At 37.6% G+C, this 16,462-nt stretch overlaps 1 protein-coding gene across 1 annotated transcript in view; it reads right to left on the reverse strand.

Annotated features, from left to right (window-relative positions):
- The window catches only part of SCEL (sciellin), a 342,117-nt gene that overhangs the window by 253,043 nt on the left and 72,612 nt on the right, over positions 1-16,462 (reverse strand). Inside the window, exon 3 of the mRNA XM_053563449.1 lies at positions 3,993-4,119. The gene's annotated coding sequence lies outside the window, so the exon portion shown is untranslated. The remainder of the gene's footprint in view (positions 1-3,992; positions 4,120-16,462) is intronic.

Below are 16,462 nucleotides of genomic sequence, written 5' to 3' on the forward strand. Positions count from 1 at the left end.
TAAGCATCATAATCTTGGCACAGCATATTATTTAAAAAAGAGAGTTATGGGCGGCGCCTGTGGCTCAGTGAGTAGGGTACCGGCCCCATATACCGAGGGTGGCGGGTTCAAACCCAGCCCCGGCCAAACTGCAACAACAACAAAAAAATAGTCGGGCGTTGTAGCAGGCACCTGTAGTCCCAGCTGCTCGGGAGGCTTAGGCAAGAGAATCGCGTAAGCCCAAGAGCTGGAGGTTGCTGTGAGCCGCATGTGACGCCACGGCACTCTACCAAGGGCGGTACAGTCACATTCTGTCTCTACAAAAAAAAAAAAAGAGAGTTATAATAATACTTATGACTACTTTATATTTTTCTCTACAATAGATTAAAATGTCTCTGTTATTTCATTTGGATTGGGGGGGGCTAGAACATGTGTTCCATGTGTGAGAGAGAGATAAAGAGAAGAAAAATGAGAACAAACTGAGCCCAGCCAAGCAAGTATCTTGATCAGCAAGGTAACAGATTGAATTAAATATACTCGTTTCTTCATTTCCAAACTGCTCTACAAGATACCTAAGCAAATAGGCAATTCAATTAAAAATCAGTGATTCAGACCAACGAAGAAAAATAACAAACTGAATTTTCACTTTAAGCCAGACACATACTTCTGCTTAAAAAGCTAATGGTAGTTGGATCTATTATCTCAAGCACAAACAGTACTCAAGTTGTGATTCCAAAATTCCTTCTAAAGAGAAGCGATTCAACAATAAGACCTACAAATTATCCGGTGCTAAAAGCTAGGCAAAATTATATTTTCTTTCATGTGACACTAGACAGAAATCACTTAAACTAAAAAAAAAATACATAAAAAGGTCAGTGACATAACCAGATTAACTTAATCGTATAAGCCAAATGTCTTTCTATTGCATTATGGAAGCAGAACAGCAGGACTATTCCCTTTGCATGTTCTTCTGTCAACAGGCAGCTCCTTAGAGATGTTGATGTAAGCAGTAATAACTTTAACATCGGAAAAGCTGTCCAATCTTTTACCAAAGAAGAAAAAGAGATGACATTTTGAACATTCCTTCCCTACTGTACTAGTTCAGCTCTCAGATATATTTTAAATTTTATTCAAAACTATTTTTACAAAAGCTTCTATGTAGCATTTTATATACTAGATTCATAAAATGAAAAATATTCAAGATAATAGTACACTAATGAGCTTCAAATCAATCATCAAACGGCCAAAGTTATTTCCTGTTAAGTAAATGAAAACTTCAGTTGACATTGTACCTGCGATAGAAATATTCTACCAAATTCTCCTTTTCAAGATACAGTTCATGTTAAACATACGATTTATGCGGAAAAAAACCCATATAGCTAAGGCAGTTCTCTGTAACAAAAATAAAGCTGGGGGCATCAGCATACCAGATTTTAGTCTGTACTACAAAGCCATAGTGGTCAAGACAGCATGGTGCTGGCACAAAAACAGAGACAACACTTGGAATCAAATTGAAAATCAAGAAATGAAACTAACATCTTACAACCACCTAATCGTCAATAAACCAAACAAGAACATACCTGGGGGGAAAGACTCCCTATTCAATAAATGGTGTTAGGAGAACTGGATGTCTACATGTAAAAGACTGAAACTGGACCCACACCTTTCCCCACTCACAAAAATTGATTCCAGATGGATAAAGGACTTAAATTTAAGGCATGAAACAATAAAAATCCTCCAAGAAAGCATAGGAAAAACACTGGAAGATATTGGCCTGGGGAAAGACTTCATGAAGAAGACTGCCACGGCAATTGCAACAACAACAAAAATAAACAAATGGGACTTCATTAAACTGAAAAGCTTCTGTACAGCTAAGGAGACAATAACCAAAGCAAAGAGACAACCTACACAATGGGAAAGGATATTTGCATATTTTCAATCAGACAAAAGCTTGATAACTAGGATCTATAGAGAACTCAAATTAATCCACATGAAAAAACCCAACAATCCCATATATCAATGGGCAAGAGACATGAATAAAACTTTCTCTAAAGACGACAGACGAATGGCTAACAAACACATGAAAAAATGTTCATCATCTCTATATATTAGAGAAATGCAAATCAAAACAACCCTGAGATATCATCTAACCCCAGTGAGAATGGCCCAAATCACAAAATCTCAAAACTGCAGATGCTGGTGTGGATGTGGAGAGAAGGGAACACTTTTACACTGCTGGTGGGACTGCAAATTAGTACAACCTTTCTGGAAGGAAGTATGGAGAAACCTCAAAACACTCAAGCTAGACCTCCCATTTGATTCTGCAATCCCATTACTGGGCATCTACCCAGAAGGAAAAAAATCCTTTTATCATAAGGACACTTGTACTAGACTGCTTATTGCAGCTCAATTTACAATCACCAAAATGTGGAAACAGCCTAAATGCCCACCAACCCAGGAATGGATTAACAAGCTGTGGTATATGTATACCATGGAATACTATTCAGCCATTAAAAAAAATGGAGACTTGACATCCTTCGTATTAACCTGGATGGACGTGGAAGACATTATTCTTAGTAAAGCATCACAAGAATGGAGAAGCATGAATCCTATGTACTCAATTTTGATATGAGGACAATTAATGACAATTATGGTTATGGTGGGGGAAAAAGAAAGAGGGAAGGAGGGAGGTGGGTGGGGCCTTGGTGTGTGTCACACTTTATGGGGGCAAGACATGATTGCAAGAGGGACTTTACCTAACAATTGCAATCAGTGTAACCTGGCTTATTGTACCCACAATGAATCTCCAACAATAAAAAAAAAAAAAAAAAAAACATACGATTTATGTTTACCACTATGGTAACTTGCCCAGTTATGCTGTTAGAACCAAAAGTCTAATTTTCAAAACGATTTCACAGTATTTCAGCAGATGTTTAGATATCTGCTTCTGTGCAGACAAATCACAGTAAACGGGCCATGAGAGAGGCATCCCACGTGAAATCAGTATCCCATGTGTGGCTTTACTCACTCTGTGCTGAGCTGTCAGTTATGCACATTATAGGGTGTCCCCAGGGAGCAGCTCAAGGGACTCTGAGTAGATTAAGTCTCATGTTTAGGAGCAGGGAAACCAAAAGATTTGAGTATCAGCTATGCTGTGCAAACTATCGACAATGGTTGTCAAGCAGAGTGAAGGAAGGCACTGTGGCTTCCTTGGAGACAGCCAGAGAGCAGCTTGTCAGTCCCTGAGGAGGAGGCTGATGTAATGGCACTATAACCTTCAAATCACCAGGCTGAGGAGAAAGCCCAAGGGGCCCTTGGCAAAGATGATGTTGCTTTTACCTGATCTCATGTGGAAACAGGTTAAGTTGGAAATCAGAACTGAAACTGTTGCCCACCCAGGAACAAGACAATATGGGTATTATTTGCCCCAAGATACTCCGTGTATGCCCACCCCAAGATCCAGGCCTTGAGAGTCTCAGAAGCTGTGTGATGGGCTAAGGGGACTACTTTCATGGGCCTTTGGGAAGATACTGAGAAAACTCTAGACTAGGAGTTGGGGCTCCAGCCTCAGATCAGTCCCCACCTGTGTGCCAGAACCAGCCTCTCTGCCCCAGTTCCCCTCCCCGGGGTCTCACCTCTGCCTTTCCTTCTCAATCCCTTTGTCTCTGCTCTGGGACCATGACTTATAGCCCTCCCCCAGGTCATTTAAAGTTTCCTAAATTGTCTTCCTGTCTCCAGTCACTCATCTTTTTAATGCACCCTTCAAAAATCACCTCTTCAAGGTTCCATTGTTCTATTTGTTTTTTAGACAGGATCTCACACTGTCTCTTGGGCTAGTCACCATAGCTCATTGTAACCTTAAGCTCCTGGGCTCAAGCAATCCTCCTGCTTCCACCTTCTGAGTAGCGGGACTACAGGAGCATCACCAAGGCCAGCTAATTTTTCTTTTCATTCTTAGTGTGGGTATCTGTGTGTGCATGTACATGTGTGGAGAAACAGGGGCTTGTTCTTACTCAGGCTGTTCTTGAACTCCTGGACTCAAGCAATCTTCTCTTCTTAGCCTTCCAAAGTGTTGAGATTACAGGCATTGAACCACCAGACACAGCTCCATTTAGTTTTGCATACAGAAGTAATAAGTGTCTATAAAAAAAAAAAAAAAGTTAAATAGAAAAAGCAAAAACTTGCTTTTCCTGTCACAAAAAAAGCCAAAATCACTCATAATCTCATTTTTAATTATTTATTTTTGTATATGAAAACTGAAACTCTTCCTTTCCTTCTCTCCTGCCTCTTCAGCCTCCACCTCTGTAGCTATGTTCAGGAGATTATTTATATTCTTCTAGATTTTGTTCTATACTTATAGAAATATATATTTTTGTTATTTTCTAAAATATAAATAGAATCAGGCTGTCAATGTGCTTTTGCAGAGTGGTTTTTGTTTTACTTATGATGAATATAGTTTTCTAAGTCAGGGCGTATGAATCTGCTTCCTTCTTAACTGCTATATAAATTTCTGTTGGTGAATATTCTGTAATTGCTTCAATTATTTTCCTATTGATTGGGAGTATTCCCTCAATTTTTGACTACTAAACAACATTGCAATGAGCATTCTCGAACATATATTTTTTATATGATTAAGCTAGTATTTCTGTTGGATACAACTCTAGAAGTAGAATTCCTAGTGAAGTTGCTGGGTCAAAGGTTATGTATATTTTTTATTTTAGTACATCATGTCAATTTGCCTTACTAAAAGCTATAGCTATTTTCACTCTTATCAGTGCAATACGAGAGCTCTCATTTTCCTTCAAAGGTTTGATACGATCTATTGATACGTTGCAAATGAGGAGGGGGATACTGCGTCTCATTATTGTTTAATTTTCATCTTTTTGTTCCTGAAATGAATCGTTTTCACAAACATTGGACATTTCTATTTCTTTTTGCATGAATTTCTTGTTTATATTCTTTGTCAGTTTTCTAGTTGAATGAATGTCTTTTTCATTCTTATTAATGGATTACTAGTGACATAGTCTAGATATTAATCATTGTCTTTACATATGTTGTGCATATTTTTCTTCCAGTCTTTCACTTATCTTTTAACTTTACTATTATCTTTTTTAATTAAAGGCTTTTTTATTGTTATTATGCTCATATTTTCTTCTGTGATTTTTAGGTTTCCTATTATGCTGAGAAAATTCTTCCTCTTTCTAAAATTATTGAAATATGTTTCATTCCTTTTCTTCTAGCATTTTTATAGTTTGGATGTAGCATTTTTTTAAATGGCTGGATTTTAAATCTATTTTAAAATCTAGTTTATGTTCATGAAAGATGCAGTGTAGAGATCTAATTAGAATGCCAATTTTCATTTAGAAAAATCCTTTTGTTGCAAGAGGGATTTTACCTAACAATTGCAATCAGTGTAATCTGGCTTATTGTACCCTCAATGAATCCCCAACAATAAAAAATAAAAAAAAAGAAGAAAAAAAAAAAAAGAAAAATCCTTTTGTCTATCATTTCTGAAATTCCACAATTGTCATATACTAAATTCTCCAACTTGCTAAAGTTATATTAATGTTTTTAAATAGACATAGTGTGTATATGAGTATGTATTTGTTACATGTATACATGTGTTTTAATATCTGGTAAGCAAATTTCCTACCTATACCATAAAATTCATCTAAAAGGCAGCAATTATGTCAATGATCTAAAGGACATAAAATGATAAATGAGATTATGTTCAACAAACTCTGATTTACTTATTTTAAAACGGTGTTATTCAAAAGCACACACATAAAATACCTTTTAATTAGTTCTTCTAACATACTACAAAACATGTAGCATAAATTAATGTTTAAAAATAGTATTGCAGGGCGGCACCTGTGGCTCAGTCGGTAGGGCGCCGGCCCCATATACTGAGGGTGGCGGGTTCAGACCCGGCCTCAGCTGAACTGCAAAAAGATAGCTGGGTGTTGTGGCGGGCGCCTGTAGTCCCAGCTACTTGGGAGGCTGAGGCAGGAGAATCACTTAAGCCCAGGAATTGGAGGTTCCTGTGAGCTGTGTGATGCCATGGCACTCTACCGAGGGCCATAAAGTGAGACTCTGTCTCTACAAAAAAAAAAAAAAAAAAAAAATAGTATTGCAGGAAAATGTTCCTTTTTTTAAACATCTCACAGTTTGGTAGCAAAAGAAATGTTTTTTGAAAAAGCAGAAGATTTTCAGTCATTTCTTTAATCTGAGAGTAAAAAGCAATTCTACAAGAGTCTCTCCTGTTTCCACACCTCCTACAAAATAAAGCAACTGACCATTGTTCATTCTGAACTATATTTTCAAGGATTTTTATATAGTGAAACTATAGTGAACTATTTTTTTATAGTTGTAGTGCCTCCCTCCAGAGCAAAAGCAGACATACTTAACGACCACTATAAGAGATTCAGATTCCCTAAGCTCAGGGTTCCTCTCTTATCACTCAACCCCTTGTCTATGAAGGTGTCCACCTGGGCCTATTGTTGTCACCTCTGTGAAGCCTGGGGGCAAAGAGAACAAACCCAAATGTGCTGATGTTCACACTGTTTTCTGTGCCACATCTGAATTATGCTCTGCCCCAGAATTTGCATGTCTTTTGCTAGCCTCCATCAAACTAGAAAGTTCACTTGTTAGCTTGCAATTAGGGTAAAATCTCAGATACACTACAATTCTTAATAATGCTTTTCTGAAAAAAAAAAAAAAAAAGAAGAAGAAGTGTCTACTAATTTAGTACAACCTATAATAAGGCCAGGAGAGACTAAAAAGTTGGGTTATTTTAAAATTTATATTTCAATTATATGTTGATTTTCCCAAGTGTAGCTTCAAGGACTTAAGTTACTAAATCTAAATACTTCCCTGGGCCCTTTTCTACCTGCTGGAATCTTCATATGCCCTCGGTTCCACACTAAGTCTCTTTCACCTCTCTTTTTATGACACAAGCAAAAAAATTCGATTGTCAAGAGAAGGAGAAACAATAAGATAAAAGAGGGGAAAAGGTAACATTAGTTTCGAAGGAAAGATAGATAAATTTCATTTTCAACATTAGAAATTAAGTTTCACAAAAATAAACAATGGGACTTCACTAAACTGAAAAGCTTCTGTACAGCTAAGGAGACAATAACCAAAGCAAAGAGACAACCTACACAATGGGAAAGGATATTTGCATATTTTCAATCAGACAAAAGCGTGATAACTAGGATCTATAGAGAACTCAAATTAATCCACATGAAAAAACCCAACAATCCCATATATCAATGGGCAAGAAACATGAATAAAACTTTCTCTAAAGATGACAGACTAATGGCTAACAAACACATGAAAAAATGTTCATCATCTCTATATATTAGAGAAATGCAAATCAAAACAACCCTGAGATATCATCTAACCCCAGTGAGAATGGCCCACATCACAAAATCTCAAAACTGCAGATGCTGGCGTGGATGTGGAGAGAAGGGAACACTTTTACACTGCTGGTGGGACTGCAAACTAGTACAACCTTTCTGGAAGGAAGTATGGAGAAACCTCAAAGCACTCAAGCTAGACCTCCCATTTGATCCTGCAATCCCATTACTGGGCATCTACCCAGAAGGAAAAAAATCCTTTTATCATAAGGACACTTGTACTAGACTGTTTATTGTAGCTCAATTTACAATCGCCAAAATGTGGAAACAACCTAAATGCCCACCAACCCAGGAATGGATTAACAAGCTGTGGTATATGTATACCATGGAATACTATTCAGCCATTAAAAAAAATGGAGACTTTACATCCTTCGTATTAACCTGGATGGAAGTGGAAGACATTATTCTTAGTAAAGCATCACAAAAATGGAGGAGCATGAATCCTATGTACTCAATTTTGATATGAGGACAATTAATGACAATTAAGGTTATGGGGGGGAAGCAGAAAGAGGGACGGAGGGGGAGGGGGAGGCCTTGGTGTGTGTCACACTTTATGGGGGCAAGACATGATTGCAAGAGGGACTTTACCTAACAATTGCAATCAGTGTAACCTGGCTTATTGTACCCTCAGTGAATCCCCAACAATAAAAAAAAAGAAAAGAAAGAAAACGGTCTGTGAAGCTAGTGAATGATGCCCCATGATCATATCAATGTACACAGCTATGATTTAATAAAAAAAAAGAAAGAAATTAAGTTTCAGATGCCAGCAAAATGTTTAAAAATTCAAAGACTGTTAGAAAAACAATGAAAATAAAAAATAAACCTGTTTTGAGAAAATGGCAGAGTAATAAATTAAGTCACCAAGGAAAACAGGGCCTACAGTTTCCAAGTAGGCATCACTTTAATATATTATTATTATCATTATTATTATTTAATGTTATTTTATACCCACTTGAGAAATATCTATGTCCTCAAACAACACAAAGCCGTATATTATAGAGGACCATGAAGATTGTGCCCTCCTAAGCCATTGAGGATTGATGAACTTACCTTCACCATTGGTTACTCTGACAGGCTCTAGGCACTGAAGGCCATTGTGAGAGTAACAGAATGAAGATTTGTGAAAGCTGACTCTGTATTTATTACTAAAGCAATGCTTGATTCAGGCAGCACATGCTTTGAGTATTGCCATCAATGTTTATGAGAATTAAATTGTACCTATTCACTGATAAATGAGTAGTAGAATTTACAGCCTACCACCCCTTGACAATATACATTGACCTAAAATCTCTTTAGTTTAGCATTTTCAAGTCAGTGGCTCTAAGCATGGTAATAGAAAGATAACCTATTATACACAAACATGAACTTAAAGGTAGACAATATTTTTCTAAATCTTGTCCTCTGCATTCTTATCATTTGCAGACCTGTAAGAGCCTTGGAATTAATTAGCGCTTAGAAGTCACAGCAAAGTTTTCATCATTTAAAAATAGTCAAGTGGCAGGGAAATCATTCTTGTATTGTATAAAATAAGAGTGCTTTTTAAAATAAAGGTATGTTGATGAACAGTTGATTTTATCTTATCTATTTTTCCTTTCTTATACCTGATTAAACGGAATTCAAAATACAATCTTTTAAATTAATCTAGCCAGAATATGGTGTCTATATTTGACCATATAATATCCACCTAGAGAGTAGAATTAAGGCATATCAATAGAAACACCCATATTTCTTCTGCCTTTGCCTCCCAGTCACAATTTTGAGATCCCCAGGTGCTTTCAAAATCTCCCCAGTTCCACTTAGGAGTCCCCATGAGCAGATCTTTTCTGCTCCTACTACCTGGGAGAGCCACAATGACTGCATCTGCAGGAGTCAGCCCTCAGGATGCTAATTCTCATGATGCTAAATGTAGAGAGCTTTCTGGAAGAAACTTTGGTTTTCCAAAGCCAGTTTGCAAAGGGGACGATGCTTCTCTACCTTTTTGGCTTCATGCCCAGAGACCGAGGTACAGACGCTTAATATCATCATGTCTTAGATATTCCTATTCTTAACTATTCTTCCCTGTTAAGTTCTGTGTGGCATGGACCAGGGACAGAACCGAGAGGCTGATGAGGTACTACACATTAATCGAAGCTCCCTTGGATACCAGAGGCTTCTGTTAAATCAAGCCTTCTGCTCCCGCCTTTCATTTCCTAAGCATGAGTTGTTTCCCAGGAGGCTGCACTTAATCCCACAAATAGGCCACTGACAGGCCCACTCTCCTAGCCAGATAGATAAGTTTCAATCTTAGCAGGAAATACAGTGTAAACTCCAAGCGGTTGCTCAGTTTTCTCAAAAATGTAAAAGTTGGCATCTACCCTTAATCACTTAAACATGGTCTGGTGAATTGGGACTCAGAGACATTTCACCAAAGAAGGTATCTGGACCTCTATAAGCATATGAAAAAATGTTCAACATCTTCAGTCATGAAGGAAATGCAAATTAAAACCATAATAAGTTACCACTACACAATCTTTAGAGTAACTAAAATTTAAAAAAAACTGACCTTACCAAATGTTGGTGAAGATATGGAGCACCTGTAACTCTCCTCCACTGCTAGGAGGAATGTCAAGTGGTACAATGTCTTTAGAATACAAGCTGGAAGTTTTTGAATAATTAAATGCAAACCTACCAAGGGATCCCAGTATTCTACTCCTATTTACCCTAGAGAAATAAAAGTACATGTCCATACAGAGATATATGTAAGACTATTCATGGAGGCTATGAATGGTCCCAACTGGAAATAACCCAAAGTGGATAAAAGAAATGTGGTACATCCACATAAAGGAGTATCACTCTGCAATAAAAATGAGTGAACTGTTGCTGCACAAACATACATGAATCCAAAATATTTATGTGGAGTTAAAGAAGCCAGACAAAAATCAATATATACTAGATGAATTCTTTTATATGAAATTCTAAGACATGCCAACCCAAATAAAGTCATAGAAAGCAGTGTAGTGGTTTCTCAGGGATATAGGGAATAGGAGAGAGGGGAGGAATTATAAAGAGGCACATGGAGATTTTTGGATGTGATGGGTATATTCATCCTGATGATTGTAGCTATAATTTCACAGGTGTATAAGTAAGCTAAAACATCAAATTGTACACTTTAATAGATGCAGCTTATCATACATCAATTATACATGAAGTTTATAATGCAGTTAAAAACAAACCAAAACAGACAAAAAAAAAATTGCCAGACTGGGTATCAAATGGCAAATATCACTTGAAGTTTCAAACTTGGCACCAGTATTAAGAAATACTAACATTCATATAAACTTCCTAACTTCTAAACCAGGCATCCTCAAACTGCGGCCCGTGGGCCACATGAAGTGGTGTGAATTGTATTTGTTCCTGTTTTGCTTTTTACTTCAAAATAAGATATGTGCAGTGTGCATAGGAATTTGTTCATAGTTTGTTTTTTTTTTAACTATAGTCTGGCCCTCCAACGGTCTGAGGGACAGTAAATTGGCCCCCTGTTTAAAAAGTTTGAGGGCACCTGTTCTAAACAGTCTGCAAAGCCTGAAATAAAGATTTGGAATTATAATACTTTGTCACTAAGTCTCATTTTACACCTTAGTGAAATAGTAAGATGTTAAATTAAGACTGTTTTGGAAACAGTGAAATGTTAAATTGCTATTCTTTTTAACATGAAAGCCTGGAAGCAATTTGGGAAGGACTGTATACAGGGATCCTCTTCTTGAAGTTTAAGCTTAAAAGCATAGAACATAGTGTATTTCAGGCAGCTGTACTGTAACCGCAACCTCTGAAGGTGTTAATCAGACATTAGGTACCTAGAATTCTAGCTGTTCAATGGGCCAAGAAATCCATTGACAACAATTGGATAACACTTTTATCTGTATTATAGGTCATTCACTTTACCTGTGCCAGGCCTACTAAGTATGCTATACATACAAAAGTGATTAATAAGGTCTCTCTCTGCCTTAAGGAACTCATAATTTAGTATGAATTTAGTCATAAGGAACTCCTAATTTAGTATTATAATAATATCAATAAGTAAGGCTATTGTGTAAGGAATACAATTTAGAAGACATATTGCTAAAGAAAAAGATGTAACTCTACAAATTCAAGAATAATTGCTTTGAATCTATAAAGAACATGGCTTTATGCCCTGGGAAGAACAAAGTGTATTGGATAAGGTGATGGTTTTGACTTGTAATCACCCTGTGAATCAGACATCCTGACACCAAAGAGATCAAATATGGTACATGGACAGTGCATGAAGAAAAAACTTTATGTAGCAATGTCCTACATTATGGTCAGCAAGTATAAATAAACAAATGCATCTTCTTATGGGTATAGTACAAGTACAGTGAATGCACTTATGTAGCACTCTCCTCTTATTAGTTTTTGACCTTTTAAAATAAAATAATCCTTTTCACAAAACTTGCTTTGGAACCTTGACTTCACTCCAAATTCTTTGGCCATGTCTATACAACACAGAGCAAAATGAAGATTTGAGGATGTTAAGCTAGATACTGTAAATTTGAATGATTCAAAAGAATATTGCTGACCTATGAAAGCTAAGTAATTAGCCCTAAATTTTTCTGTTTTATTAAAAGTAAGAAATTTGATTCAGTTAATACAAACTAGAAATAATTATGCATTGTATCCCTGATTAATATGCCCATTCTTAATTTAAAAAACCTTGTTGAAGTTCTTGAGATGTATCAGTTTTTCCCATAGTTTCAAATTTTCCACCATATAATGTAAAAAGTAAGCACAATAGAAAAGTTATACTCTGAATTTAGTGGTACAAGAGTACCTGTTACTTTGCAGATCAGGATTGGTTAGGCAAGCATCTAGATTACTACACTAGTTAAAAAGCTCTTAAAGTATTTGTTTCAAATCTCTCATTCCTCTTAGTCAACATTAAGCACTGAAAGCACAGTGATGGTGAAACTTATTTCTACCATTAAGAACCAAAGTCAAACCATTATAGACTAATTTATACTGGAGTATAAACAGACATCAACTTAGCTACATTTTTCTAAATGGTGAACTGTTTTCAGCTTGCTAACACACTGAATGTACCTTGCTGCTAGTGAATTTATATCATTATATATTATTATATCATTACACTATTATAATGAACCAAATTTCATAATATTGAAGTGAGTGAATGAGAATCTGAAATAGGAGCCCTCAGGAATTTCTAGAACGCACACTCAACATCAGCAATAGAAATGGAAACAAAACCTAATTTTAAACATTCTATTCTCTTTCTAGAGATTCCATCACTAAGAATATATCTATCAATGCTAGTTTTTATCTATTTCTAGAATAAAGATAAAATGTTCTGAACAGGAACCAATCTGTGTAGGGTTGTGTAGACTAGAATTACAAAGAGTACATTTATTCTTCCTCTTATATTCTCTCCCCCCTTAATTACATATTCCAATTGCATTAACATTACTTCTCTTGAGAATTTTCCATTAACTGATCAATCTGTCCATTAGGATATTTTCCATGATATCATATTGAGCTCCAGCTCTCATTTGCTATTTTCACCCTATTAGCCCTAATTAGGTTCCCTTGGATCAGGGACAATAATGCTGTTCCATCTTGGCATTCCCTTTCTAATGCTGTGGACAATGATGTACACCCTTATTTATTATGCATGAAAAACTTTTACGTTGTCCTGAATAATTTTCTGGGATTGTAATTAAGTCAACGTGTATGTCTTGAAAGGTTTTAAACTGTCTGAACTTTTCAAAGCTAAGGTATTTAAAATTGATTATATGGGGCCGGCCCGGTGGTTCATGCCTATAATCCTAGCCCTCTGGGAGGCCAAGGCAGATGGATACCCTGAGCTCAGGAATTGGAGACCAGCCTGAGCAAGAGAAAGACCCACTAGAGTGGGTCAAAAATAAAAAATAAAAAAAATAGCCTTGTGGTGGGTGCCTGTAGTCCCAGCTACCAAGGAGGCTGAGGCAAGGGAATTGCTTTGAGCCCAAGAGTTCGAGTTTAGGTTGCTGTGAGCTATGCTGCATGGCACTCTAGCGAGGGCAACAAAGGAAGACTCTGTCTCAAAAAAAATAAATAAATAAAGTAAAATCAAAGAAAATTGATTATTTGAGTCACTATGAAAGTTTTGAGATACACAAAAACCAAGAAACATAAAATCTGTGTGGAAGGAAACAAACAAAGCCCTTCCCAGCAACACCAATAAGCCGAACAAGCTGAAACTTGCATGAGTGAATCAAAAAGGACACCATCAATTACGTTTCCTGGAAGTGAAATAATGGACCATAAAATAGTCTGTCTCAAAACTTCCTTAGTGACCCACATATGACATATGAGAAAAAGAGTGCTGATTTCTACACCGATGACTTTGAATTGTAGCTAGAGTATTTTTTTAATGGGTGGGGCGGGGGAAGGAAGGAAGGAAAGGACAGTGGAGAAAGAGAGAAAGATAGTGAGGAAAGGAAAGGAAAAAGAGAGATGTGATTTACCAAAAAACATCATATGCAGAATTTCACCAAAAAAACATTTATAACCATTTTAACTGAGATTGATAATTTCTAATTTAAAGCAAAAATATTAGAACTTTCAAATTACTCCAGTTCTTACACATAATGATCTTAAACACTTGGCGAGTCTTTCTTCCTTTTATATTTTTCCTCTTCATTGCTATTCCCTCAAATATCTCCTGTTCAAACCATCTTAGGCACTCAGAATGTGCTGATTAATTGGCAGGTACAGTATTGATGAAAGATAGGGATGAATAAATACCTACAAATAGGATTAAAATATCTTACTTTCATATGATTTAATGTGAGATGTTGGTTGCCATATAATTTATGCAGCTACTTCTTTCAGTAATCATAAATTACAATAAGATAGTGGTATTCGAAAAATAAGTGAGAGGAGCTGTTCTAGATTAAAACAGGTGAAAGAGATCTAATGATTAAATATAAGGTGAGAAATGTGCATCCTGTTGTAAACAAACTGTAAAAAGACATTTTTGAGCCAACTGGGGCAATTTGATTATACACTGGTATTACCTAATACCAAGGAGTTATTGTCAATTTGTAAGGTATGATAATGGTACTGTGATTATATAATAAAACTTCTGTAACTCTTATTGAGGCACACTGAGTTAATTAGGACTAGTTAAGAAATGATGTTCTGTCTGGGATTTGCTTTAGAACATTTAGGAGTATTAAATCATTTAAAAAGAATAGGTTGTATGTGAAGCTGGTAAGTTAAAACCCTGAAAATTTTTTGCTATATTAGATGATGCAAGTGTAGAAATTCATTATGCCATTCTCTTATCTTATGTATGTTTAAAACTTTTATTTATTTATTTATTTTTTTTTTTGTAGAGACAGAGTCTCACTTTATGGCCCTCGGTAGAGTGCCGTGGCCTCACACAGCTCACAGCAAGCGAGCTGGGCTTAAACGATTCTCTTGCCTCAGCCTCCTGAGTAGCTGGGACTACAGGCGCCCGCCACAACGCCTGGCTATTTTTTGGTTGCAGTTTGGCCGGGGCCGGGTTTGAACCCGTCACCCTCGGTATATGGGGCTGGTGCCCTACCGACTGAGCCACAGGCGCCACCCTATGTTTAAAACTTTTATAATAAAAGTGTTTTAAATAATACAAAAGTAATACATACTCAATATATAAAAGTACAAAAAATATGAGGCATTAAAAAGTTAAAATACAATAGTGCTCCCTTACCACCATCCATAAATCCTACTCTCAGGAGGAAACCACGATTAACAATCCAGTGTGTATGCCAATATTGACATTTCTATCAGCATATATACCTATATGCATATTTTTTACCAAAATCATTTAACCATTTTTTTGTATTTTTTTTTTTTTGAGACCGACTCTTACTCTGTTGGCCTGGGTAGAGTGCTGCGGCATCACTGCAGCTCACAGCAACCTCAAACTCTTGGACTCAAGCAATCCTCCTGCCTCAGCCTCCCAGTAGTGGTGACTATAGGTGCCTGCCATGAAGTCTGGCTAGGTTCTTTCTATCTTTAGTAGAGACAGGATCTTGCTCTTGCTCAGGGTGGTCTTGAACTCCCAAGCTCAAGCAATGCCATGTCAGCCTCCCAGAGTGCTAGGATTACAGGCATGAGCTACCATGCCCAGACTAACCTTTTCTTTATTAAAGATAATATCTTGAACATTTTTCCATGTTTCCTCATGTCACAGCTCACAGCAACCTCAAACTCTTGGGCTTAAGCAATTCTCTTGCTTCAGCCTCCCAAGTAGCTGGGACAACATGTGCCCACCACAACGCCAGCCATCTTTTGGTTGCAGTTGTCCTTGTTTAGCAGGCCCCGGCCTGGTTCGAACCCACCAGCCTCACTATATGTGGCCAGCGCCCTACTCACTGAACTATGGGCACCCAGCTTATCTACTTTATTCTTAGTAACTGATATAGAGGTGGTGCCTGTAATCCCAGCACTCTGGGAGGCCAATGTGGGCAGATTGCCTGAGCTCACAGATTTGAGACCAGCCTGAGCTAGAATGAGACCACGTCTCTAAGCCAGGTATTGTGGCAGGCACCTGTAATCCCAGCTACTCTGGAGACTGAGACACAAGAATCGCTTGAGCCCAGGAGTCTGAGGTTGCTATGAGCTATGACACCAGGACACTCTACCCAGGCTGACAAAGTGAGAGTCTGTCTCAAAAAATAAAATAAAGGCAATAAGCACCCTCCCAGACCTCTGGAAGAGCTGCGCTGTGAACCTCCATCCACACTCTACCAGACCTCCAGAAGAACTGCGTCGGGATTGTGATCAGCACCCTCCCAGACCTCTGGAAGAGCCACGCTGGAAGGCACGATCTGCACCCTCCTGGACCTCTGGAAGAGCTGCACCGGGACCACCATCACACCCTCCAGGACCTCTGGAAGAGCCGTGCCAGGACCCGCCATTCACACACTACCAGACCTCTGGAAGAGCTGCGCCTGGATGGTGACCGGCACCCTCCTGGACCTCCGTAAGAGCTACATGCAGGGACCCGCTACACTTCCCACTCCCTG

The sequence above is a fragment of the Nycticebus coucang genome, chromosome 15 (genome assembly GCF_027406575.1).
Source record: "Nycticebus coucang isolate mNycCou1 chromosome 15, mNycCou1.pri, whole genome shotgun sequence".
In the NCBI taxonomy this organism is placed as follows: Eukaryota; Metazoa; Chordata; class Mammalia; order Primates; family Lorisidae; genus Nycticebus; species Nycticebus coucang.